The 24,933-nt window shown below is 35.3% G+C and overlaps 1 protein-coding gene and 1 non-coding gene across 2 annotated transcripts in view; both read right to left on the reverse strand.

Moving 5' to 3' along the window:
- The window catches only part of TACR1 (tachykinin receptor 1), a 189,690-nt gene that overhangs the window by 146,513 nt on the left and 18,244 nt on the right, over positions 1-24,933 (reverse strand). The gene's annotated exons all lie outside the window — the stretch shown is intronic.
- Positions 21,486-21,592, reverse strand: LOC141510381 (U6 spliceosomal RNA). The gene has a single exon (XR_012474876.1). It is a non-coding gene; the product is annotated as a U6 spliceosomal RNA (small nuclear RNA).

Below are 24,933 nucleotides of genomic sequence, written 5' to 3' on the forward strand. Positions count from 1 at the left end.
AGAATCTAATATCTTTGGATTTGTCAAACAGTAGATTACTGTAGTCATATATACTGCTGCTTCTTTTGAACCTATCCTAATCCACTGATCCATTACTTTATTTCTTAACTAATACCAGACAGTTTTGATAACTGCCACTTTATAGTACCGTTTTAGATCTTGTAGAGCTAGGTCACCTTCCTTTACATTTTTTTTTCATTAGTTCCCTTGCTATTCTTGACCTTTTTGTTGCTCCAGAAGAAATTTTTTACTATTATTTCTAGCTTGGTAAAATAATTATTTGGTAGTTTGATTGGTATGGCACTGAATAAGTAATTTAATTTGGGTAAAATTGTCATTTTTATTATATTAGCTCGACCTAATATAAGCAATTGACATTTTTCCAATTATTTAGATCTGATTTTATCAAATCCTGAGCTCTTCCCATGATGCTATGAATTCATTTTAAAATAGATGTGCTTAATGGGTTTACAAAGTGTTTTCTTCACAGCAATAAAATGAGGTTGTACTTGCAGTCGAAACAAAGCTGGAAAACATTTGTCTCCTCTAAGAACTTATAAGCTAATATAAGAAATAAGTATGGTAATATGATTATTGATAATCCTTCTTTTAGAAGAGGATCAATGACATCACAGGGGTATCTTAACTCAAGTTTGAATTAGATTTAAGTGAGGCAGAGTTGCACAAAGTCAAAGTCCAGTGGAAAAACTGAAGTTATAATTACTGGTGATGACCTGGGATGTCTGACAAAACTATAAGTACTCCTTAGCATCTACTTTGGCTACCTTTATGGACATTGGCTACTTTTATGGACACCTTGAGCAAGTCACTTAAATCCTAATTGCCTCAAATCCAGGGTCATCTCCAGTCATCCTGATTCGTATCTGACCACTGGATCCAGATGACTCCAGAGAAAAAAGTTAGGCTGGTGCCCTCACTCAAATCCAATTCATGTATTTGTCATGATTTTTCCTCTCTGATATCATGATCTTCTTCAAAAATGAAGGACAAACATCATAATCATTCCCACTACTTTTATACTATTATACTTTTTTGCAAGTTATTGATCACCTCATCTCCAATTTACCCAATCTCCAAATCTCTCTCATTCTTCATAGTTTAGTTCAAATCTAATCTACTATATGGAGTTTCATCTCACCAATCATTAACCTAAATGGATCAGTATGAACTCTATTCTTCCCATGACATTTAGTCTCTGTATTATTCATCTGGCATAAACCATATTTTGTTCATTTTTGGCAGATTTTTGTTTTATTTCTAATCTCTCTTTATTTGATTATCAGATCTTTGAGGATAAGGAATGAGTTTTGTATTCCTTCATGGATGCCTAACAATAATTACACCATATTTTAAGATTTAAAAAGTACTTTCCTCACAACAGTTCAATGATGTTGGCAATGAAAGTATAACTATACTCATTTATTTATTTTTTTTGTTTTTAGGTATTTTGCAAGGCAAATGGGGTTAAGTGGTTTGCCCAAGGCCACACAGCTAGGTAATTATTAAGTGTCTGAGTCCGGATTTGAACCCAGGTACTCCTGACTCCAGGGCTGATGCTTTATCCACTGCACCACCTAGCCGCCCCCTAACTATACTCATTTTATAGTTGAGAAAACTAGAATCCAGGAAGTTAAGCCACTTGCCTGGTGCTATATTTCTAGTCCACCATCAAGAGTTCGGATTTGTAACTCTTGGCAGCTAGATAGTGAAACTGATATGATGCTACATTTAGATTTAGGAAGTCCTGAGTTAGAATTTTACCTTAGATGCTTATTAGTTGTGTGATACTGGGCAACTCATTGAATCTCTTTAAGGTTCAGTTTTCTTATCTACAAAATGAGGATGCTGGACTCAGGTAACCTCAGATTTTCTATGTAGGTCTAAATCTACATCCTATGAAACTACTACTTCTAAGCATATTTTTAGGATCAAATGGGATAACTAACATATGTAAGGGACTTTAAATTGATTCATAAATATTTATTAAGGTCCTTCTATGAACTAGACAATCTATTTTTAATCATTTAAATTGCTATATGTAAATATTAGTTATTATTTTTCTAGAATACCATGATGAATTTCTTGTTCTTAAAATTGTGCTTATAAACAGTGACCGATTCCTGTTTCCTCACATTCTTACTAGTCCTTCCAGTAGGTTTTCAAGGGTCTACTATCATTGACATTTATTTAATGATCTGGAAGGACTAGAAATTAATAAAAATGTCTTATTGAAGACCATGACATTGATCACTCCCATCTACCTTTCTTCAATGTTCAGAATGTGGTAGAGGGGGATTTATACTGAACAAGATAATGTCTGTGGATCCCTTCTCACTCCAAGATTCTATAATTCTTCTGATTCCCCATCCAATGTTTTTTTCCTTCATCTTCACACTATAATATAATTTTACCAAATGCATTGCTAGATCCTTTTTTAGTATCTCCTTGTCATTTTTAGGTGCTATTATAATTGAGTTTTTGCCCACGCTACTTTTGTAGGGCATTATTTCCAATTCCCTTTGGTCTCTAACATTTCCAAAACACTTTATAGGTTAAAGTGTTAATTGAACTGATATTTATAAAGAAAGATTGAACCATGCTTTCTCTAGACTTATGACGAAGGTACTTTTCCCATAGTTTTAAGAAGATTCCCTGCCCCCCCCCCCCAATATTAATAGAAATGAGAAAGGAAGCTGGTACATAAATGCTAGTTTGTAATCATTGCTTTTGTATCATGATGCATTGCCTCGTATTAGGATAGTGCCTGTAAATGGTGACCAATTCACATTTTCTTAGGTACTAAGGCATCTAGGGTCTACTCTTGGTCCTGATTTAATAAACTAGAAATAATTAAAAATATTTCATTGAAGATTATGATATAGATCACTCCCATTTACCTTTCTCCACCATTTTCCTCAGATTAACATTCTTCAATGCATAAAAGAGGATCTAGATCTACTTCTAATCCTTATCCTGAGCCTTCAGGACTCAGTAACCTCTCTCTTATTTGTGCTTGTGGTAAGTGGGCCTAGGTTCTAGAATCTGGACAGAAGAGGAGATATATTAATCTAGTTCCAGACTTGCACCTCTAGCACCTAACAAAAAATTCTCTATCTAGGAAAGGAGGGACCTAGTCTGATTGTTTGCTTCTGCTAATTTTAGAGACAAGGCAGGAACATATTGGACACATAAACTATGCACTCAATAAGTAACTTGATTGATAACTGGTTTACATTTGGTTACTTAAGGGTCTTTTAGAGGTTGAGTGCAGAGAAAATTTGGTGAATGTGGTCCATGACTATGTTGGTAAGCAAGCTTTCAGAGACTCATACTTAGAAGGGAATCACTCCCCTTTGCTCTCCCAACATCACTACCACTACCACCACGAAACACATCTCTCTATATTAATATACATTATACATGATATTCTATCTCCTGTCTCTATATCTATGCAGAGGTCTGAAATTTTTTCCTGTCTCACTTTTGTCTCTTAGAATCTCTATTTTCCTCTAAGGTTCAGCTCAAGTGCCAATCAGATTTTTCAGTTACTGGTCTTATCCACCTGGAAATTACTTATATTTATTTTGTGTATAATTTATATTGCTCATTTCTGTACATGACTGTCTTTTCCCACTAGAATGTAAGCTCCTTGAGGGCAGCAAATGGTTTTCTCTTTGTATAGCTGGAACCTAGCATAGTGACTCCCATATGGCAGTTGCTTCATAAATTTTTGTTGAATTGTTAAATTAAAGTTCTAAGTAGATTCTTAGGAACCCAATTAGTCCTTGAATGAAAGACACAGGGTCCATCACTGAGTCTGTAATGGAAGTCTTTCCATCTTGGTTAAGTTTGGCAAAATTCATACCCTTATGCAATAGACTATGAGAACTAGAAGTAACTTCTTTGCCATGAGGACCATCAGAGGACTCTAATGGAAGAATTGAAAAGAGATTGAATTGTTGGTGGGAAAGCTGGTATTGCCACCACAAGTTGTGGTAAGAGATTAGCATCAGAAAGAAGGTAGGAGGGAGGAAAAAATAAAACTTGTTAATTTAAAAGATAATTTTTGAAAAAAACAACCTGGATGGTGAGAAGTGAAAGAGGCTTCAGGGGAGCAACCATACCTCATTCAAACTTTTTTCTAGCCTTTGTCACAGACCTCTGCATATAGCAGGTAGTTTATTGAATGAAATTGAATGAAATTGAATGAATAGAACAAAAGCCTGAAACAATGGGGAGTGAGACAGGATGAGAATCCAAATGTCTCAATGTCACTAAAGATGAGAAATGAGAGATTTCATGAAGGAAATGTAAGTCAGTGATACCAAATGCTGCAGGGAAGTCAAGGAAATTGAGGACTGGGGAAAACCATTGTTTTTTTTTAAATTAGACAGTCAGTGAGTTCCAAAGGGAACATGCAAAATCAGTCATAGCTCTTTCTATGATCCTATATTCCTAGCCAGGGCTATAACTTCTACTCCTACTACATCATTTCTTCAATGTCTAAAGCTTCTTCTTCCTAAAACAGAGGCCAACACCTAGCAAACATTGTGATGTAGAGCAAAATATTGTCAAGAAATTTCTAAGAATACTGAGGATCTAAGTAGATGCTGTATAGTGAATGAAAAGAATATGGAATTGAGAGTTAGAAGATGTTGAATCAGAAGCAAGTAGCAACTTAACACCTGTGACTATGGCCAAGTTCTTTTCCTCTCGGTGACTTATTTACCTTTTCTATAAAAGGAGGAATTTGGTTCAAATCATATAGATTTAGATTTGAAAGGTCTTCAAACATCAGATATTCTAGTTCTGCTGAACTCAAATAGAAACAGATTTCCTTGGGTATCATATTAACTTAGAAAAACCACAAATTAACATTATCTATGTTGTATTGTGCTTTTAGTACAATTAGATTTTTTTTAAAAAAACATTTTCCAATTACCTTCCATCTCAATTCCCAGTATGGGGGAAAGGTAGAGCATTGGATAATTCTGATCTAATCCCATGCCTCATTTAATAGATGATAGCTAAAGTCAAAGAGGTCACATGATAGTCACAGAGATAGTGAATTGCTGACCTAGGTCTTGAAACCAGTTTTCTGACTTTAGAGTCATACTTCTTCCTACTCTACAACATTGTCTTCTAGGACAAAACAATTTCCAAGTTGTTCTCTATAGATGCCTGTATTGAAAGATCTCTTTTTCAGAAATATTTTGACTGGTTGGACTTCCTAAACAGAATTTAGAGTCAGAGGAATTGTTTTAAGTCCTGCTTCTGTCACTTACAATTTTCATGTCCCTAGGATAAGTAATTTAATCCTTCTGGCTGCAGCCTCTAGGTCTATAAAGAAGGGAGTTGGCTTATGTCTTTGGAGAAGGAAATGGCAAATCACATGATTTCTTTTCCAAGAAAACCCCATGGACTATACTGGAATGCTATGCAAGGGGAGTCAGCTAAAACTGAACAACAACAACAATGATCTAGATAATCTTTAATGTCCTTTCTCTAAATCCAGTGATTCTATAAACTATTCCCCTTCCCCAAATCCATTCATGTTACCCAATTCTATCCATCTTCCTTCCCTATCCCTTTCCTCCCTGAGTCATTGCCTACTTAATCTTAAGTAGTAGTTCCTCTAGAGACACCCCACCTCCAACAATAACCTAGAGTTCCTGTAAACAGTTCCTCTACAAAGTCATAAAACTAAATGCAGAGACAAGAATTGGAATCACAAGAATCAACAAAATGATATTTCATTTAAGAGGAGCCCCTACATGATCAGGATTAGAATTTCCAGATCAATCTTTGACTATCCATTGATAGTGGTGGAGGATAAGGTATAGTATTTGGCATCTGAAAGATTTAATTTCAAATCCTGTCTCAAATGTTTAGTAATTATATGACCCTGAGTAAATTATTTAATCTCTTTGTGCCTCAGTTTACTGATTTATAAAATTAGGGCACTGGACTTAATGATCTCTAAGATACTTTCTATTTCTAAAGCTATGATCCTATAATTATCCAGAGTTTTCAATTTGGAGTCATAGAACTTTTCTTCAAATCCTACTTCATACTACCTGTGTGACCTTGGGTAAGTTTCTTAATTTCTCCCGGCCTCAGATTTTTCATCTGTATAAGGAGAAGATTAATTGTTTACATCCAAAGCTTCTTCCAGCTCTAAAATCTGTTCTTTCATAAAATCCAACCAACTTATTCTCTCTTCTTCTCCCCCTCCAGAGCAGGGAGTATGGACTCTTTTGTTAAAGAAAAGCTAGACAAAGCATATATTTTTAAAAATATAAATATAAATATATACATATTTATATTTATCTAAAGCTGTTGTTGAATTATTTTCAGTCTTGTCCAACTCTTTTTAATCCCATTTGGAGTTCCTTAGCAAAGACACTGGAGTGGCTGGCCATTTCCTTCTCCAAATCATTTTACAGATGAAGAAACTGAGGCAAATGTAAAGTGTTAGGGCAGACTTAAATGACTTGCCCAGAGTCACAGGTAGTAAGAATCTGAAATCATATCTGACCACAGGATGGTGAGTGTCTCTGACTCCAGAAGCTATCCAGCTTTCTATATGCTGTACTACCCAGTTGGCACCTGATCTAATATAATACCTGCCAATCAGGTGGGGGTTTTTTAATATTTAATTTTTAAAGTAAATAACAAAAAAATCTTGTCTATAACTCAATTTATATGGTACTATATATCTTAAAAAGTTATTTTCACAATAATCTTGTGACTGTTAGAACAAATATCATGTTTCTGTTTTTATTGATAAGGAAACTGAGATTCAAAGAGAGAATATGTGATGTCCAAGGTCATGAAACATGTAGCCAATGGAGCCAAGAACTGAACTGAAATCTTCTGACTTGTAAGTCTACTGTTCTTTCCTGTACATATATCCTATTTCCTTTCATTTTATTCCTTCTACCATAAATACAACTCTTAGAACAAAAGCTCTAATCTGCCCTTCCCAATTCCTGTCAACAGTGTGGGAAATTTGGATTTGGTTTCTGGTCATGTATGATTAAGGACAAAAAAGCTCACACTCCTACTTGCCTGATTGTTCCTTCTTGATCTTTTTTGCCGAATTGATCTTCATCTAGACTCTCCTTTTGGTGGACTTCCTCTCTCTGGATAACTCCTCCCAGAATCTCCATTTATGAAGGATGCCCAGGCCAATCATGTCTCTTTCCTCTCCTGTTGCACTCAGGATTTACTCTACCATGCCCCTAGCTAGGTACCTTTATCACTACCCACTTGCCCCCATCATCTTCCCTCATTAGAGTGTAAACTCCTTGAGGGCAAGAATTATCTGTCATTCTACTGACATTTATATTCGCAGAACTTAATAAAGTGCTTGGCATTTAGTAAATGCTTAATAAATTCTATCTGACTAATTTACTGATAAAAAAGAAAAATGACTTTATTGTATCCAGAACTCAACCAAAGGTCTTCTAAGGTCCAAAGTTCTTTTCACAACCCAATCTTTTTTCTTAGATTGTTTCTTCTCACATCAACCATTTCCATAATAAGTCAGAGGAAGGGAAGTTAAAAAAATCCAAACAACCTTGCTGGTTATTGAACGTTTACTCCAAATGGCAAAGCCTTATCATTGTTCTAATTTCTGGAGATGAGACCAGGAAATTCTAAATGGATTAAATGGATCTTTGATCTCCTTAGTTTTTTACTCTCTTAAGGCATAAATCCTGTTCTACTTGCACAGTATGATGAACTTTTTACTTTACAATGAATTTTTGCACTCATATACCCAGTGATTCAATATCCACTATGTTTTAGAGGGTTATTAGTCTCATTTTTACTGACAAGGAAATCGTAGGTAAAGCAAAAGATAATGGAAAGATAAATAGCAGGTGGAAACAATCTAGAGCACTTTACAAAAAATGAGAAGTGGCATGCAACGTAACAATGTTGGCATGAACAACTGACAAAGAAGGCAGACTTCTCATATTACAAGAATGATAGAGAGTAAATGGACAACCTGAGTACTCTAATCATACACTTGAGATAGCAAGTAAACTAGAAAAGGAAAGACTAGCAGATTGATTAACTCTTCTATAGAGGATTTATAGAAAGTCAAAGAGAGGAATTACACAGAAGAGTTTTAATCTAAACCAATGGATCGGTACCCTTACCAACGAGCATATAATTCTAAGTAGTTCTAAACAAGGAAAGCAAGGTCCAAAGTGATGAATTTGATGGCAAAACATAAAGGAATTTGACCTAGAAAGGCCCCACAAGCTCATCTAGTTCAACTACCCTCACCCCTTTATTTTTTAGGGGAAGAAATTGAAAAGTTAAGTGATAAATCTAAGTCACACATACATAGTAAGTAACATGGCCAATATTTACATCATCTGACCCTTAATCTATTATTCTTGCCATTGTGTCTTGTTAGGAGGGTTGGGCTCCATTCTAACAATCAATACTGAACAATATGATAACATTTCAATGATAGAAAAGTCAACTTTGCAAGATCAAGAAAGGCAGAATTTTGCCTGAAAAAGATATACTAGTTATAGTATGCTATAAAATCATAGGTCAACAGTATGACACAGCAGACAAAACAGCTAGTGTGACCTTAGGCACACTGAAGCACACAGTCTAGAACAAGGATGGTAACAGTCCTATTTTATTCTGCTGGGATCTGATCACATTTGGAGTATTGTGCTCAGTTCTGGGTAACCTTTTTATTCATCTTCCATCTTATGAGGGACCTTGAGTTCATTTCATGATAGTGGATATTTAACCTTCAGAAGTTTTGGGTAGAATATTATAGCTATGATCAAGTTATCGAAGAACTGTCTCATGGAAGTGGATTAGATTTGGTTTTCTTGTTTTTTTTGTTTAGGATTTTGCAAGGCAAATGGGGTTAAGTGGCTTGCCCAAGGCCACACAGCTAGGTAATTAAGCATCTGAGGTTGTATTTGAACTCAGGTACTCCTGACTCCAAGGTTGGTGCTCTATCCACTGCGCCACCTAGCCGCCCCAGATTTGTTCTGTTTTATCTCAGGGGGTAAAAGTAGGACAAATTGATGACTGTTGTAGATAAGACAATGTAGGTTTGACATACAGAAACACTTTGTAACATTTAAGGTGCTCCAAAGGGAGAAAGGGCTAACACAGGAGGTATTGATTTTACTCTCATTGGAGGTCATCAAGGAAAGATTGAATGACTTCTTGTTGGATGAATAACGTCTTTTGTAGATATGGGTTGGATCCAGGCACTGTACAAGTAAGTATAAAAAATGCAAAAAGTGAAATGTCCCTAATCTCAAGAACTTTAATTTCTCAAGGAGGAGGAGATATGAAATGTTCATTGGCAAATGAATTTATAAAATAGACACAAAGCCTTTTAAGGAAGATGTTGGTAACTGTTGGGACCAGGAACGACCTACTTAAGGAAGGAGTCACTGCAGCTGAGTTTTAAAGATGGTATCAGATGTTTCCTTATACTTTTACATTCTGTTTGCAGATTCCAAAAGGTATTCAATAAATGTATATTGAAGAAACACTACCAGATAAACAAGCTGTGGTATGTGAATGTAATGGAATACTATTGTGCCCTAAGAGATGATAAACAGGCAGATTTCAGAAAAACCTGGACATACAAGTCTAAACTGATGCAAAGTGAAATGAACAAAACCAGAAAATAATGTACACAGTATCAGTGACATTGTGTGATGATCAATCATGAATGATCCAGGTTTTCTTAGCAACCAAAATGATCCAAGATCAAAGGACTCATGAAGGAAAATTCTATCCATATTCAGATAAAGAAAGAATGGTGAATGTAGATCACAGCATATTTTTCAACTACATTATTCTTTCTCATGGTTACTTTTTTCATTTTGATCTGTTTCTTCTTCCACAACTGAGATTAATATGGAAATATATTTTACATGATAGTACATGTATAATCTATATCAAACCCCCTACCATTTTCAGAAGAGGGGAGGGAGTGAGGGGAAACATTTGGAACTCAAAATCTTATAAAATGAATCTAAAAATTTTCATATGTAATTGGAGAAACAAATGCACACAAGGAAATACTACTACCAAACATTAGTTCACATGGGTTCCATTATTATTTCATGTAATATTTCATCTAGATTCCTAGATCTGTAAATTTTCCCATTCCACATTGCCAACTGTCTTTTGAATATCTTGAACTGGATGCCTCTGAGGCAATTCAAATCCATCATATCCAAAGTAGAATAATTCACTATCTTTTCCAAAAAAAAAAATCATTCCCCTTCTCAGACTTCCTTATTACTGCCAATAACACTACCAACATCTTAGTTCCCATACTCACAGTCTCATTGTCATCTTCCCTCTTACTCCACTCATCCAATGTGTTGTGATTTCTTCTCTTTTCTACCATCACAACATATCTCTTACATATCCCTTTCTCCCCCCTCCACCCCTGCCATCATGGCTACTATCTTAGTAACCATCACTTACCTAAATTATGACACCAGTCTTCTGATTGGTCTCCTTGCCTCAAGTCCCTGCCTACTTTAATCCTTGTTCCACTCAGCTGCCACTCAGCTCCTTAAGCATAGTTCTGACCATGTTATCCCACCTCTCTCAATGAACACCATTGATTCCCTACTACCTCTAGAATAAAATATAAATCTTCCTTTTGGGATTTTAAGCCCTTCTTAATGTTTCTTCTTCCTGTCTTTAGTCTTCAAACAGCATTTCACTCATTAATATGCTCTATGATCCAGAAACATTATCCTTCTTACTCCTCCATGCATACAATAGTCTATTTCTTTACTCTTGCCAATTCCATCTCTGGAATGCTCTCATTTATGGTACTTGCTTCCTGGCTTCCCCAGTTTGCTTTAAAATTTAGCTCAAATTTCATCTTCTGCCAGAGGCTATTCCTATGTTGTCTTACTACTAACGTCTTTCCTCTTAAGATTTCTATCTATATGCATTATATATATTGTATATAAATATATGTTTGTATGTATATACATACATACATACAGTTTTATACATGTGGTCTCTCCACTCTCAGAATAGAATACAAGCTCCTTAAGTCAAGAATTAAATATTTTCTTTTCTTTGTATCTCCTGGAAAATAAGATCAACTCATATTTATATAATACCTGTTATGTGCTAGGTACCATGCTAAAATCTTTACAATTATTTTCTCATTTAATCTTCACAACAACCTTGGGAGGTAGGTGCTATTATTTTCGTATTAAAGATGAGGAAACAGGCAAACAGGGTAAGTAACTTGTCTAGGGTTACAGAGCAGATAAAATAATCTAATGGCAAATTTGAACTATCTTTCTGATTCTAGGCTCTGTGTCTTATCTGCTGTATCATAATAGTGCCCATTTTATATATTTAATAACATGAGGGCAGCTAGGTGGTCCAGTGGTATTGGTAGAGTATTGGTCCTGAAATCAGGAAGACACGAGTTCAGATTTGACCTCAGACTTTTACTGGCTGTGGGACTCTGGACAGGTCACTTAAACCTATTTGCCTCAGTTTCATCATCTATGAAATTTGAAAATAAACTGGAAAAGGAAATGGCAAACCACTTCAGTATCTTTGACAAGAAAATACTAAAAGGGTTCACAAAGATTCAGACAATGACATCAATAACACCTCTTAATAAAAAAGAAATAACTAACAGTAAATGCTTCTTGAATTTACTTGATCCAGTGGATGTCCCTCCTATGCATTGCTGTCCATTGGAGGCTTTGAATCCTCACTTCAACTCCTTCAGCTTACTTTATCATACCATAATAATTCATGGGCAGTCGGAATCTTTGAACACAGCAGGATCTTGACTTTTTTAATGGGCATTTGTGAAAAGGTACATTGAAGAGGTATCTCCATTCCAGCATCTGCATGTTATCCTGTAACTGTATATCTGCTTTACACTCTCAAAGTCTAGACTCAGAACAGACTAGTAGAACTAAAACTAGGAAGGATTTTAGAACAAGAAATGACTTTAGTCTGATTCAATCCTCTCACTTTACAGTGAAGGCAACTAACTCCAATGAGAGGATCACTGCCTTTCCCCAAAGCTAGTGAGGAACACAGCTTAGGTTAGAATCTAGATCCAATTTTCTTGTCAGTTCTTTCTTCTTCCACCATCTTATATGTCATATCCTCCCAGTAGAATGTATACCCCTTGAGGGCAGGATTGTTACACTTTTGTCCTTATATCCCCAGTATGTACAAAAGTACCTTAAGGCTAAATACAGATTGAAGCATGCTATTTTTCACTTTATTATTTTTTCATGCTTTGGGGGATCCATTTTCTCTTTTTACAACATGACTAATATGGAAATGTACTTTGCATAGTTGCATGTATAACATCATAAATTTCTTACTGTCTCTGGAGGGAAGAGGAGAAAGAGGGAGGAGAAGAATTGAGAATTCAAATTAAAAAAATGCCTAAAATTGTTTTTACTTGGAAAAAATAAAATTATTATTACCTTAAAGTAATTAGTGTTTGTTGACTTGAATTGAATCAAAACTGTAAGTCTTTTTTTTTATCACTGCCTTCCCCAGGAAGGAATATTTACCATAACTCCAGGATCCTATTTATTGAGAATAATCACTGCAAGGGACAGCAAGAGGAAAATTATTTCAGATGCTGAAGCTCACGATTTGATTAACTGACAAAGACAGATATTTTCCTGGCAGGGACCTCTCTATTACCTGTTCCCAAGAGTGGTTAAACAATGTAGCCATTAGGTTTTGAACAACACAGTTTAAAAATGGTTCTGTTAGTTTTGGATGATGGCCATATGGTATCATCAATTAACAGTTGTTAGTAGGCCTGCTAGGGTCATGGCCCTGGATGGGATGTGAGTTAAATTTTGGTGTGATCTAATTTGGAAGCTGAAAGCTGTGTATTCCCTGAATGAATGAACAAAAGAACAGAGAAAGGAGGCTGAAATCTGTTTGCTAAATTGGATGCTCCCTGTTCACTTTATAGTTGAGTACCACTTTGTAAATAAAGTTGACCTAAAAAATTGGGAATCTCACTTCATGAATTTGTGATCTTCCCTTGGTACTACTTAGACAGTCTTGAGTTTCTTTCTAATAAGAACTCACTGAGGTATGTTTTCACTATTATTTGTTTGGATATATGATAGAGAAGTAGCTTGGCTTATCAGAGAAAGTCCTGAATGGAAAGAATAGTCATTATAAAATCTGCTCTAGTTGACTTGTTAAGTGTTATATTGTAGAAAGCAATGGACTTGTAAACTTAAGTCTAGATCCATCAAATCATTGGTGGTTTTCACTGTTGTGATCTTTTTTTTTTAACTATTGTGGTCATTGTATTCTTGGCTGAACTTGATTCTCAGTCTTATTTTCTTCTCTGGTTTGTTGTAGGACTAAAGTAAATCCTGAAAGGGATCACCTTAAATTTTCTTCTGGTGATTTGAGCTCCACTGTTTTCATGATCTTCATTTTGCTATAAAAGTAAATCACCCATAATTACTCTCCACATTTCCCTAATAAAGGAGCAACAACAACAATAATAATCACATTCAAAATTTATGTAGCACTAGAAGATTTACCTAATACTTGTTATCTCCTTTCTCTCTCTGACTTTTCTCATGAACTAATTTATTTAGTTCTATGCTTCACCCTGCCATGATTATAGGGATTTTATCTGGCAGGAACATTGAAGATCACCTAAATTCAACATTTTTGTTTTCTAATTGAGGAAACTGGGCCCAGAAGGGATAAGTTGACTTGCCATTGTTACACAAATCATAAGTAGCAGAGGCAGGACTGAAATCCAATTCTTTTAATTCCAATTCCAGCACAAAGTGACTGATGTATTAAAAAAGTATTGACCCTAAAGCAATACTGATGATTGTTATTAGAATCATATGTAGCTAGGTCTGCATTAGTACAAATAATGAATGCCATCTCTGTGCAACCTTAAATAGAATTAGTTTTTGTGACCATATGATGCTCCTGACTCATATTGAGCTTACTATTCATTAAAAGATACAGAACTGCTCTGCAGTCATACCATCCCCCATCTTTTTTTTTAATTTTTTCATGTGAAGTTGATTTTTTGAACCCAACTGTATGACTTTTCATTTATTTTCCTCTTCATCAGAGCAAAATGTCTTGAGAAAATAAGAAGCTGTTCTTCCCCATTCTTCCATGCCCCCCTCTCCCCCAGAATAATTTGAAGGGTTCATCTCAGATATCATAAAGAAAACAATTGGAGGCAGATGGTGATGAAAGACAAATGCAGACAAAGCAAAAGTGCTTCTTTAAATGCTAAGACAGAATGGAGACTCCAAGGTAAGTCACAGTAACCATTTGCGGGAAAATAGAAAACAGCATGCACTCTGTGTAAGTTGACTGAGAAGGGAAAACAGAAAGCTGTCCTAGAATTTAAAAGAGATACTAACACAGCCACCTGAAAATATGAGTGTGGGGCTATGGGACTTGAGTATATAACAAAAGGCTTCAGAAGAACCTAAGCACTTGGGTCTGAAGGCTATAGTTTTGTGCTTTAAGCACTTTGAGATGGAATTAAATATTCCAGACTCTGTTCTCCAGGTTGTTTGCCTGCTAGAGATTGGATCTCCCATGAAAGGTAATTGTTTTCTAGAAAATAACAGAAATGTGGAAACCAAAGGAAGCTGAATTATAGGAGAGGTAGGAACTAAGCTGCAGGTGCTGAAGTAAAGAGAAAATGTTTGACAGACAATTATTGGAATGGGAGGGGAAATGTACAAAAGGCACATTTTAAAATTTAATCTGCATCTTTAAGTTTAGATAATCAGCAAAACAATAAATCAAGCTCTGATTTGTTGGATTTTCTAAGTTCTTAGATTTAAATATTCATACTGAAAACTGAATAGCTAGTTCTTGAAAGCCTCAAGTTTATTACAGTATACCCTCTTAGGGTAGAAAAAGAACTATGAAAGACAATGAAACAAATATTAAAAGATTAATCATCACCTGTGAATCTATGGGAGGTAGAAATCAGAGAGCAATGCACAGAAGACAATCCAGGCTTCTTTCTTTGTTGAACGTTCACTCAGGATGGCATGGTAACTATATATTGGTCTCAAGGGGAAGAGTAGACCTACTGACAGATGTGTTACTGTTGAGGGTGTACGTTTGTAAAGGGACATGGTAGTTACCATTAGAGGATAGCCAGATATTGATATTTCTAGATTCTCTTTGAATGGGAAGAAAGAACCAGAGAAACAGGGGTCCCCAAAGTATAATCAAACCCCATGTATCCAAAATAGCAATCAATGCCACATTTGAGCCATGTTTCCTCCTTGGACTCTCAGTCCAAAACTCTTAACAATGTTTTTAAATCCCTTCCCCTAACCAAATAAAGAAATTTAAGTTAGCAATAAACAATCTCCTTCCAGACCACAAGGACAGAAATTAGATCCCTTAGTTCTTATACAACAAGCAACTGTTTAATGAGCTGTTTCACCCTGCTCTATTCTCCAGAGCTGTGCATCCATTCAAAGGGACAGGCAGCCTGATACATTAAATAATATGCCTGTGAATAATTTCCCTGGTGAGGACTCATTACAATACCATGGTGGGTGGGTGGGGGGTGGTGAGAGGAGAAGGGAGAAAGGAGGTAGCACTCCCTCACTCTTCCCTTCATTTTTCACTCTTCCCTCCAGTGATGCAATCCCAAAGTGAAGGGGATTTTGGATGCTTATTGTTTTAAGTTCTGAATTTGCTTGGAAGACTATAATATATCCTCTCTATGGGCTCAACAGAACTTTCCTTTGGTCATACTGTGAAAATTCTATTTGAACAAACCTGGTGGGATATCAAAATGTCTGTGTCCTCCATAAAGCTGAAGCCTGTTGTTTGTTGGTTTTGAAATCCATTTCTCTAAAGCAAATGTTGATTATGCACAATATTTGCAAACAGTGATGAACTGAGAGTTTAGAAGGGATATAATGCAAAAGATTTTTTTTAACTGTTTCTTTTTTTTAGTTAGTTTTTTTTGCAGGCAAACGGGGTTAAGTGACTTGCCCAAGGTCGCACAGCCAGGTAATTATTAAAGTGTCTGAGATCGAATTTGAACCCAGGTACTCCTGACTCCAGGGCCGGTGCTTTATCCACTGCGCCACCTAGCCGCCCCCTTTTTAACTGTTTCTAAAATAGCAGAGGCAGAGAAGTGAACCTGTCTCCTTATCCTTCCGTTGCAATTGTCTTACATTTCATTGTCACAAAATCAAGAGTTCTCCTGTGCCTGCAATTGAGCGGAGGTTGAAGTAGGATAGATGAAAGATGTAGATACAGTATTTGGGGTGGGAGGTTGTTGACTGTGGTGTACTGTTCTGGCTGTTCTAGAGCAAGGGTTCTAAACTTGAGATCCACGGATCCTAAGGACCATGCCAGATTACAGGGAGTCCGTAATTTTGGTTGGAGAAAAAATACACCTTTATTTTCACTAACTTCTTATTGAAATTAATCGTTTCTTTAAATTATTTAAAAACCTGGTTCTGAGAAGGGGTCAATAGGCTTCAACAGACTTCAAAGGGGTCCATAGCACAAAACAAATTTAGAAATACTTTCTAGAGAGAATGTGATGTAGTGACAAGAGCAATGAATTTGTAGTTTGAGAATACAGGTTCAAATCCTGCCTTTACATAAACAAACACATTTATGAGATGTATATGTATATACAAATATATAGATACACACATACATATATATGAGTTGGACATGACTGAGCAAAACTATATTATTAAAGACATGATTTTATATGATTATACATGTGATTTTCTATATATAACTATATGTGATTACACAGGATTTTATATATTTGATTCTAAATTATTTTAAATATATTATTTATATGCATGATTTATTAGGTGCTGTTATTTTTTATTATATAATTATATTATCTAAGCACATGTATAATTATTATATAATTGCATATGTGATTCTACATATTTTATAAATATGTATTTTATGCATAAATCATATCATGTTTTTAATATATATTATATATATATAATTTTTATCCATATATCTGAACTTTGAGCAAGTCACTTCAGCTCTCTAGTCTTCAGATTTCTCATCAGTAAAATGAGCATACTGGACTCTATGATTTCTAAGGACCCTTTTAGTCCTAAATTTTTTGGTCTTATGATCCTAACATAGAAAGCTATTGTCACATCAGCTTTGGGAATATGATAGCTTTATAATTCATATTTTGGTAAGCATATGTGTCCTGGGAATTACTGACAAAGACCAGAGGGTCTTTAATGCACAAATCTAGACAAGATAGAGCCAACTTTTGGAATAAATCACAACACTGTTTGGCACTACGAATCTTGAGGAGGAAGGCAAGAGAGACAGGAGAAAACAAGAATCCTTTCCTGATCCTCCTGCTCACCTCCAGTTGCTATGTAACTATATCTCTGTGTACGTGTTGCCTTCCCCAAAGTACAATTTTAAGTCCTTGTTGAGGGTGAGGTACCTATAGGTAGTAGGTATGCTGAAGTCAGCAACTATTGCTAAATTTTCAAAATTAGTCTTTATACTTCAGAAATCAGTAAATGCTACAAGTCATGGCTTGATTTCTTGTTTTGGTGGTTGTCTAGATTTAAGAAAATGACAGAGAAAATGTAACTAATGCAGATTAAACTCAAAAGTGTGTCCTACTTTCAGAGACCTGGCTGTTAAATATTTTCAATGTACTTCTACCTATGTGTGTGTGTGTTTCCAGGAATTAAATGTGGAGAAAAGAGATGCAGAGGCATAATGGAAATAAACAGATTCATTGTTGAGTAGAAGAAACTCATAGAAAGGAAAGGTTCCCAAGTTAAACTATTTTTCTTTTACCCTGAGAAGTTTAAACCTCCCAGTTATTCACTATAAGGCTATGTTTTTCTTAACTGAACTCAGCCTATTGAGTTGGCGTATGTCAATAAAATGAAACTCCTTGAAGTTTCCATGTGAAGAGGGGGAATGAGAGGAACTTTGGGTACACACAGCTTTGGAGAACTGGGAAGCTTTAGGCAGTCAGAAGGAAACGTATAATACAGAAAAGCATTGTGAGAGATGAGAGGGGCCTATATGTGAAAGTGGCAACTAACCTGTTATAGATTACCAAGGAACACTATTCTTTTAGGATTCCTAATTATATCTCAGTAAATTTTTTATGTTTATGCTATATTATTAAATTATTTCCCCCAGTTACATGTAAAAATTTTTATATTTTTTCAAAATTTGAGTTCCCAGTTCTCTTTTTCTCTCCCTACCTTATTAAGAAGCCAAGTCATTTGATATAAATTATACACATGTAGTCATACAAAACACATTTCCCTATAACTCATCCTGTGACAGAAAACACAGACAAAAAAAGAACACCTTAAGACAAATAAAGAAAAAGTATCTTTGATCTGCATTCAAGATGCACCAGTTCTTTCTCCAGAGATGGTTAGCATATTTCAACATAAGTCCTTCAAAATTGTCTTGGATCATTGTATTGTTAAGAAGAGCTAAGTTATCACCAGTAGGTCAGTATACAATACTGCTATTATTATATTCAGTGTTCTCCTGATTCTGTTCATTTCACTTCTCAGTAATTTTTTATACCAAACTTCATAGTCATCAATAGATTGACTCATAGAATCATTAATTTTCAGTATCATTAGGAACCTAATCTAGTCCAAAATGTATAGAAGCAGGAAAATTTTCAAAAAGAAGGCATGTAGCCTTTATTTGAAGACATGAAATGGCAAATAGGAAGTCCACTCTGCTTTTGTAAAGGTCTCATTGTTGGGAAGATTATGCTTACCTAAATCCAACTCAATACAAGTCCCATCCACTGCTCCTAGTTTTGCCCTTTTAGGTCAAATAGAAGGCCATTCTCTCTTCAGACATCTTTCAAATACTTCGAGGCAATTACTGTGTATCCCCTAGGTTTTCTTATCTAAATATTCCTAGGTCTTTGAACTTAACCTTGTATGATATAGCCCTAGGGTCCTTCATTTTAGTGACATACTCCAACTTACCAATAACGTTCCTAAAATAGAGTGCCCAGAACTGAGTAAGATTCCATTAGTGGGGCCTAGATACAGAATGATAAACTGATAAATGTCATCAATTTTCTTCATAGTCACAGAATGTCAAAACTGGAAGGAATCTAATCTATCCATACCAACAATTTTTGCCAAAGAAAGAGGTCCAAGAGGTTCTGTCTTCTATAAGAAAGATGATAAGATAAAATTAGCCATTTTGACTGCTTAATTGGCTGCCTGAGAAGTTGATGGGTCTCTAGAGAATTCTATGAATCCTCTTGATAATTTCCCTCCCCCAAATATCTAAATGAACCTATTTAAAAAGGTACTCAACTATTTTTAAAATGTCTAAATAAAAACATTTTGTGTCATGAATATGCATACGCATGTCAAGAGACCTTTCAACTCCAAAGTCATCATACAATAAAATTAATTAATGAACAAGTACAGTTCAACCCAATGTTCCAAGCCTATCACAAAAGATGTATAGCAAATAAAATCAATTAACTTAAACACATTCCATGTTAGCAGAAGCCGAAAATGACCCTTTATCATCATTGACAGGTGTAAGGCACAGGCAGGGGAAATATTGATGTTGGTAGCTGTTAATGATTCCATGTTTAACTATGAATAAATCTTCCTTATAAAGACTCATGATCTCTATGATTGCCTCTGCACTAGGATTCCAAATCCAAAAAAGAGATCTAAGAACCATTTTTTAGCAACAATGGCACAAGAGTAAAGACTATAGGGAAAGGTCTAAACACACAAAGTACATCTTTGGTATGATGACTGTAAGCATGAGAGAAAGATGCTGTGAATGAATATGGGGGGTTCATAAAAAGATTATCATATCTTTAAATTAGATTGTGAAATTCATGAGGTCAGGAACTCTAAACTTTTGTTTCTTCCCCAGGAACCAGCACAGTTCTTGGAACATCATCATCATCATTATAAAATTGATTTAAAAAGCTAAATAAAACACCTTTGGAATATACTCAAGGTTGTTGTGAGGTTTAAGAGAGAAAACTTGTAAGTGGAGAAACAAAAGCACAATATAAATGCAAATATAGCTCCTTTTTAAGGCTACCCTCTGAATTTAAATTCAAAGTTGATTTCCTGGGCGGTGGGGGGGCAGTAATAGCTGCCCCAAGGTTAATGTTTTCTGTGAATTCACATTACTAATACTATAGTTCATGAGCCTATCTTCAGCATAGCTACCCTTGATATAATTAATTCAAAGCAAAAGTATTTACTGAACCACATAATATTAAAAAATAGCAACATATTTTCTCATTAATCCCTGGGATACACTCTCCCACAAATACAAAAATGTCAGTGAGAAGAAAGGGTAGATACATGGAGGACAGTAATGAAAAGTTTCACACTTATCGTATACATGTGGCCAATGCAATTTACTACTCAGATTTTTCAGGGTCTTCATGTTTTTCTCTTCACAGTGTCTTCATGGTAGAACATGTCTATTGGACATGTTACCCTCTGGACTCCCTGGCTTTGGTGTCTCCAACTGGGTTAAGATACCATTTTTGACAGGTGTAGTAAAGAGTGAGAAATTCTCTCCCATACAAAGACATGAAAAGCAATTTCTCCTCAAGAGCTGGGTTCTTCTTCCATAGCTGACTTGCTTCTCAATAACAGAATTCACATTACTCAGAACCATCTCTGGCCCTGCCAGACTCCCTAAACAGTATATATTGCTTTATAAAAGCCATCAGGGACCAAAAAAATCTTTTGACCAGTCAATGACTAGCCAATATTTCTATCAAATTTAACTGAAGTACTTATCAACTCTCCCTAAAGAATCAAAATAGTAACATACCTTATTTTCTCTGTTTCATAGACATGTTTTTACCTTTCTACCCACCTATCTGTCTGTCTGTCTGTCTGTCTATCTATCTATCTATGATTATATATTGATGTGAAATAGAACAATTTGTCTCATCCCTAGAATAGACTATATCATTCACAGGGAAAGTATGGTGTGTGTATACCCTATATTCTAAGTCTATCCTATATCTAATAAAGTGCTCTGAAAATGTCAAACACTTGTTTTATATCAGCTTCAATCTGTGATTTCATTCATGAGGAATGTAACCAACAAGCAATTTTTACCCCTTAAGGTCTCAGTTTTCTCAACTGAAAAAAGGGTTAATGATTTTTCTACTATCTACCTAAAAGGATTGTGCAAAGGTACCATTATGAGGAAATGTCATCTTCAAAACTGTCGAACTTTGAGTGCTAGATAAAAATATTACTGATTTTTTTTAAAAAAAATTTAGCATAGAATTTCAGTTAGGAAGGTTCCCAGAGCTTCTTAGTTAAACTTGTACCCAAATAATAATCTCTCCTGGAAAATACCCAATAGGTATTCAGGCTTCTTCCTGAAGACCTCTACGCTTCACAAATTTGTGTGTCATCCTTGCACAGGGGCCATGCTAATCTTCTCTGTATTGTTCCAATTTTAGTATATGTGCTGCCGAAGCGAGCACTGCAGAAGCGAGCACCTGAAGACCCCTAGTTGTGGCACAATCAATTCAAGACATCCCCATTCCCCTCTAAAGCATCTCTAATTTTTAGTAGCTTTTTTTCTTCCTAATGTGCCCTGATGCATCCTCTAGCTATTGCTTCTAGTTCTGATCTTTTGAACTAAGGAGAAACAAGTTTGAGCCCTCTTCCTTCTTGGTTTATAGTACAAGCTCATTTGCAAAATTTTGAAGAGGAAAATATTCAGAGAATATGAGCATATTACTTCACAAAATAGCAAACAAAAAAAAGTGGAAGCATACCCTAACTAATTTTTAATGAGTTGACAGATTATTTAAAGAGATTTTCCATTGTATACTTTCTTCTAATTTAGTATTCATTTTGATCTTTGTTCTATGATTATAAAAAGACTCCCACATCAGTCATCATTTCTATTCTGATAAGGTAAGATAATTTCATTTTTTAATGATGCTGTTCTGGGACTACAAGCCAAGCTAGTGAATCCATTGGCTCCATGCATTAGGTCAGTCTCATACATACAGTTTAGGATCAAAGAAAATAATAGAATAAACAGGATTACAGTCAATCTGAAGGGATGTGGCATAGGACATGAATTTGCACACAGGAATCACCTATTTTTTCAGATTTTTAGTTTTTATCAATATCATTTGTTTCATATCACCCTCACCTCTGAATGTATCCTTCTTCCTTTTTCCTTTTCCTAGTGAACCAGCCCCAGTAACAAATATCAAAAGAAAGAGGAAAAAATATCAGTCCATCAAAAGTAACCAATACATCAACTAGTCTGACAAAATGTGCAATGTTCAATAGAAGAAGGGAAGTAGACATACTTTCCTTTCTCTTATTTGGATCTAACCATAGTCAAAATAATTACTCCAATGCAACAATTATTAGTGTTGCTATTTCTATTTCCATCATTGTAGTCTTTATGTATATTCTGATGATTTAACTCTGCAGCAATTAAAAAAAAAACATTGTTTTTTGAACATTTCATATTCATGATTTCCTATACTATTTCTTAATATTTAATTGTATACAAGTGCCATATTTGATTTAGATTTCCCAATTTATAGGAATCAAATTTAATTTTACTATCTACTATCCTACTCATCCAACATTCACTCCAGTTGAGGAGTAGCTACAGCAAGCTGGAGGAAACTTGGATCCAGGCCTGACTTGGTGACCTCTACACCCCTTAGAGACTTTGTCTAAATAAAATTCTCCTACCTTTTAGTTCTCTCCTCATGCCTTAGTCAATCACTGTCTCTAAACTCAACTCTCTGTTTCTGTCTCTATCTCTGCTTGTCTTTGTCTCTCTGTCTCTCTCTCTGTCTCTCTGTCCCGTCTCTGTCTGTCTCTTTTTCTCTCTCCTTGTCTCTTTTTGTCTCTCTCTCTGCTGTCTGTCTCTATCTCTCTCTCTGTCTCTGTCTATGTCTCTCTGTCTCTGTCTCTGTTCCTTTGTCTCTCTCTCTCTCTGTCCCTGTCTGTCTGTCTGTCTGTCTCTCTGTCTTTCTGTCTCTCTGACTGTCCCTTTGTTTTTCTCTCTCTGTCTCTGTCTCTCTGTCCTTGTCTCTGTCTCTCACTCTTTCTCTGTCTCTGTCTCTGACTGACTCTCTCACTGTCATTATCTCTCTCTGTCTCTGTCTGTCTCTTTCTCTGTCTGTCTCTTTCTCTCTCTCTTTCTCTTAAGAAATAGAGAAATGGATCAGTGGATTAGGAGTGGTTCAAAAGAAACTGCATTAATTGGCTACAGCCATCTACTGTTTGACAACCCAAAGACATCAGTTTCTGGGATAAGAACTCATTATTTGACAAAAATTATTGGGGAAAAGAGAAAATAGTATGACAAGAACTAGGCATAGATCCACATCTCACACGCTATACCAAAATAAGGTTAAAATGGGAACAGAATTTAGACATAAAGAGTGACACCACAGATAAATTAATAGACCAAGAAGTATTCTTTCAGAAAAGTGAAAAATTTGACCAAACAAGAATTATAGTACATTATAAACTGCAAAATGAATAATTTTTTATTATATTAAGTTAAAAAAGTGTTGCGCTAACAAAATCAATGCAACCAAAATTAGAAGGAAAGCAGAAATCTGGGAAACAATCTTCAACAACTAGGAGTTCTGAAATACATAGAGAATTGTATCAAATTTGTCAGATTACAAGCTATTCTATTAATAAATGGTCAAAGGATATGAATAGACAGTTTTCAAATGAAGAAATTAAAGCTATATATGATCAAATGAAAAAATGCTCCAAATCATTATTGAATAGAGAAATGCAAATTAAAACTCACATCTATCAGATTGGCTAAGATGAGAAAAAGAAAAAAGATCAATGCTGAAGAGAATGCGGGAAGATTGGGACATCAATGCATTGCTGATGGAGTTGTGAATGGATCCAATCTGGAGAGAAATATGAAATTATGCCCAAAGAGCTATAAAACTGTTCATACCATTTGACCCATTAGTTCCAATTTTAGGTCTATATCCAGAAGAAATTCTAAAAAGTAGAGAGAGTATCACATGTTCCAAAATATTCCTAGCAACTCTTTGTAGTGGTAAAGAACTGGAAATTGAGGGGATGCCCATCAGGTGGGGAATTGTTAAATAAGTTAGGGTACTTGAATATTATGGAACATTATTGGTCTATAAGAAACCATAAATTGTTGGACTCTAGAGAAGCATGGATTGATTTATGGACTCTGATGCTGAGGGAAAGGAGTAGGACCAAGAGAACAATGTCCATATTAAAAGCAACATTGTGAAATGATCAACCATGATGGAAGCAGATCCTCTCAGCCGTTCAGAGAGTTAGGACAACCCTGAAAGACTGTCTATAAACAATGTCATCCCCATTCAGAGGAAGAAAACAAAACAAAATAAAAACAAAAAAATCCTTCAGAATCTGATGAACACTTTATAAAAATTATCTCTATTGTCTCTTTGCCTTATTTCTAATTCCTCATGCAGAAAATGACTAATCTCTAAACATGTTTATCAAAAGTATGTATATACAATGTTAACCTGACTGTTCACAGCTGAGGGGAAAGAGATGGGAAGGGAGTGTGGAAGGAAACTGTGTAACTTAAAAATATACATATGCACATGGATGAATGTTAAAAAAATAGATGAACTTAAAAAAAAAAGTGAGTCCTGCATTCCTGCTACCATCAGCTTCTTTCTTTCTCAGCAGATTGAAATCTAGAATTCTCCACCATCCTCCCAAAAAGTTTTCTTCAATTTACTTATAGAATTCAAACTTTAGAAGTACACCTCCCTCAGAATGGATGATTTTTCCTAGCATCTGCTTT

Source organism: Macrotis lagotis, chromosome 1 (assembly GCF_037893015.1).
Source record: "Macrotis lagotis isolate mMagLag1 chromosome 1, bilby.v1.9.chrom.fasta, whole genome shotgun sequence".
Taxonomy (NCBI): domain Eukaryota; kingdom Metazoa; phylum Chordata; class Mammalia; order Peramelemorphia; family Peramelidae; genus Macrotis; species Macrotis lagotis.